The sequence below is a fragment of the Hibiscus syriacus genome, unplaced genomic scaffold, assembly GCF_006381635.1.
Source record: "Hibiscus syriacus cultivar Baekdansim isolate YM2019G1 unplaced genomic scaffold, ASM638163v2 tig00012523_pilon, whole genome shotgun sequence".
NCBI lineage: Eukaryota > Viridiplantae > Streptophyta > Magnoliopsida > Malvales > Malvaceae > Hibiscus > Hibiscus syriacus.
In genome coordinates, this window is record NW_024062285.1 from 869740 (window position 1) to 874429 (window position 4690).

Sequence of the window (4690 nt, forward strand, 5' to 3'; positions counted from 1 at the left end):
ACATGAAGGCGCGTTCCCGGGGGCGCGCCTTCCATTATTTCATCAGAGAATATGTTATCATTGCCCTATTATGTCACTCATGTCCCTCGGGGACACTAGATATATCATTACCTATTATTTCTCAGGGGACATGAAGGCGCGTTCCCGGGGGCGCGCCTTCCATTATTTCGTCAGAGAATATGTTATCATTGCCCTATTATGTCACTCATGATATATCAGTACCTATTATTTCACTATTCACATGAAGGCGCGTTCCCGGGGACGCGCCTTCCATTATTTCATCAGAGAATATGTTATCATTGCCCTATTATGTCACTCATGTCCCTCGGGGACACTAGATATATCAGTAAATCAGGTAAATTATAACCAAAATTTAACTTCTTTTGAAAGTTCAGCAAGTTAAGAATAACTTAAATTAAAACGTTATGTGAAGTTTGAATAAATTAGATAAAATGTTATGGATAAATTGAATAAATGTGAAGTGATAAGTTGATTGTGACATTGAAATTGTATGGAATGAGCATTGAAATGTGACATTGAATAAATTGCCAATTCACCCCCCTCTTGGCTGATTCCGTCGATCGATGAACTCAACATAAGTTGATTTTAATGTATACGTTTTAATATATATGTTAATGATAAAATCATATGTATGGATAAATTTAATTTCAATTTAAGTATTGTGAACTATAATTGGAATATAACTTTTAATTTCGAATACAATTGGAATATTAAGTTGAAATTTAATGTTAAATTTCGAATACTATAATTTATATTTTAAATTTAAATTTGAATAATATTATTTTTATTTTTATTTTTATTTTAAATTTTGAATAATATAATTTGTATTTTAAAAACATTTATCAAACATTTAATGTTAAATGTGAATAAAAAATAACATTAAAAAATATGTATGTAACAACCATGAAACATTTAAATAACATAACCAAATTACATAAAATTCTGAAATATAATTATTTAAATAACATTAAATATAACTGGATCACCGATGTCGTCTTCTCGAATGAGTTCCACATGGCGGTGGTTGCCTATTTCGTGGAGGATTTCTTCGTGGAACTTGTTCTTCAGTCTCCTCATCTTCACTATCATCATCAACAGCATTTTCTTCATTTGGTGTAGATGACGCTGAAGGGGCTGAAGGGCCTGTATAAAATAACGACCCTGGAGGAGTGCTAGTAACAATCCCACCGCTCCCCGGGAACTGTGAAAACTGTGGAAACATTGGCATCGATGTATGTGATCCAGATGAAGATTGAGGTGTCTGCGGAGAAGCACCACCAGCCAAATAAGATGCATATGAACCATATGTTGGATCATTAAACATAGTCGTATATGCACCTCCATATGGTATAAAACCCTGCGGGCTAGGCATGTAACCTGGCGGGCTAGGAATGTAACCCTGCGGGCTCGGAATGTAACCCTGCGGAGATGGCATATAAACTGGTGGGCTTGGCATATGAAGTGGAGGGCTGGGCATGTACCCCTGCGGCATCGACGAATAAGGATGTTGTGGTGGGACTGATGCAGAACCGGTAGCGCCTTCTCTCCGTCCACGCGTCGGGGGACGATGATATTGAGACGGTTGACGTCTTTCTCGGCGCCTAGGAATGTTAACCCCTCGTGCTTCCGCCGAAAGTAGAAACGACTTCCCATTTTCATTAAACCAGTCCATATAGTTATCAGTAACCATATGACCAGTTTCAGCGTAATATTGTCGAGGGGCCAACAGTGTATATCGGTTCTCCCAAAGCGCAATCCAATCTCTGTGTCTCACCACCCAGTTAACATCTTTCTTTCCCCGTCTATCTATGTTATGCACGTCGTCTAAATTCCTAGGAGCTCCAGGAATATATTGCGTACAACCATACTGACAGAGCACGCGATCAACTGGATGCCACTCAATAATAGCAAAACATATAAGAGGTATAACCGATATCCATACCTCTAATGACCCACTAAGGTGGGGTGGGATGCAAGCTTTCACTTCATCGCTCGCATAAGGTATCCACTGAAACTGAAATATAAATATACAATTCAAATAAATAAAATATTCTAATTATATCTAACATTTTAAATTAAAATATTAATAATTAAACAAATTTAAAAACATACCTCAGACCCAACTTTCGTATCAATAAGTAAACGAATTTCCTCTAACCCAGTAGGTATACTTTTATGGTCCTTTCTTTTCATCGACCACCTATGAAATATAATATAAACTAAATATCACCCTATTTAATTGAAAATATTTAAATCAAAATTTAGTTCGAAAATTACCTCAACAATAAGGGGAATACGTATGGTTCATTCACGATCGGGCATAAGAAATGCATGCGGAACCACGCCCATGATTGTAGAAGCAGAAGACATCCACCGATAGCAGTTTTCTTATAATTCGTCGCCCGACACATTTCTCTAAAGAGAAATGCCAAAACTGCAGCACCCCAACTATATCTTCCAGCTTCATCAAAATCGATCAGATGCCGCAACCACATACAATGCACCTGGTTGCGAGATTTGTCGGGCATCAATATTCCTCCAATTATTCGTAGAATATATGCCCGAGCACATGCCTTTGCTTGATCCTCTGAAGCATTTTCATTTAAAACCTCAAAATTAGCTTTCAACCAAGATAAAGCTATTCTACCTCCATTAAACTCTGGCGGAGCAGCTCCAAGATAATCAATGCACATTGATTGCCAATCACCATCCGCCATACCACACATCATATTTCCGTCGACGGGAAGCCCCAGATGCATAGAGACATCCTCCAATGTAATTGTTGCCTCTCCACATGGAAGGTGAAAAGTGTGTGTCTCGGGCCTCCACCTCTCAATCAGTGCAGAAATTAGGACAGGTTCGAGTTTGCAACCGCCTATAATTGTTGCAATATACCCAAACCCGGCAGAAGCCAAATATGGAAAAATACGTTCCGGTGTCGGTATACGTGGATTTTTAATAAAAGTCTCTAAAATACGATCAGCATCCTAAATAATATACATTATAAAAAATAAAAATTAATATAAATTCATAATAACTTTAAAATAAAAATAAATTTAAATATTAACATTAATTATAAAAAATATTACCATATCGCTAAAATGTCTGGAGATATGATCAATATCCAATCGCAACAGCATTTCGTTTTCCATTATAACTGTAGACAAAACAATATAATTAGCAAAAAAAAATTAATAATTCTAAATAAATAATAATTATATAAATATTATTTTAATAAAAAAATAATATTTACATAAATATATTAATATAAAAAATAATAACTATTTAAAAAAATACTAACATAAAAATAAATTTCTTACCACTAATAACAAATTTAAAACTCAAATAGTTGGAGAATTTGAGTTATATAAGAGAGGAGAATATGATTTTGGTGTGAAGAATGAGGGAGGGTTGAGGGGGTTTATATAGGGGAGGAAGAGGGGTAGTTAGGAAAAACGGATGAGGGCATTTATGACATTTAATGGAAGGCGCGTCCCCGGGGATGCGCTTTCCACACGTGTCTGCTGATATGGTAAAGGCGCATCCCCGGGGACGCGCCTTCCACACGTGGCATCAAACTCAGCGAAAACACGGGTAAAGCGCGTCCCCGAGGACGTGCTTTTGTCAACTCAGCAGAAAGGGTGCTACTTCTGGAAATATTGGTCAAACGGTGTCAGAAAGAAAAAATTAAAAAAAAAACGGTGTCAGTTATGTAATTTAGCCTTAGTTGTGAGCATGGCAGTAAAACTAGACGGTGTGAGCATGGCAGTAAAACTAGACAGTGATGGAGAATGTTGTTGATTCGATTGAGGCTTTTGGAGTAAAGAGAGAAGTAATTGATAAATATAGTAAAATAAATTTAATATGATTAACATCATATGTTTCGTACTTATATTTTTAAAGTTTAATTGCATTAAACATCATTAAATGATAGTGTAAAATTTAATTTTAAATATTTTAATTAAATATTTAAAGTCAATTTAATTTTAATCATACTTTTTTTGTTAGTTTAATAATTGATACTAGTGCAAATTTCAGTGTAAAACGTATTTTAAGTTAAATTATAATATATTAATAAAAATTTATTTTTTTAATATAAAGAATTTAAATTCTACGATAATTTATTAAAGAATGCTTTTATGATGCATATTGTAATGTGTTGAAATATTGTTAGAATATCACGTATTATATTGTAATAATTTTATGAATTAGATTTTGTTTAATTTTTAACGACGAATTAACTGAAAGAATTGGAACCATGTGTGTAATTATGATAAAAGAGAAGGCGAGATTAAGATCTATAAAATTACTATTAGTTCTCATCTTTTGGTGTTTAATGACATATTTATAAAATTATATTTTAAATAAGAGATTTTGAGGCATACAGGAGTATAGAAAAGTTAATAAATTGATTGAAGAAAAGAATTTGTAAAGACTTACAATTGAATAATCAAACTAAATGAAACATAAAATTTCTTGGTTAAATTAGGAAAATAAAAATATATATTAGTAGAAGAGAAATTAAAATTAAATTAGGAAAAAAATTGAGTTGAATGCTTTTCTTAGAAAAAGTAAAAAAAAAAAAAAAAAAACTTTCATGGAACACTATGTGAAAGAAGAATATCACATGCAAAGTCCAAATCCAGACTAGAATGAGGAAGCATTTGAA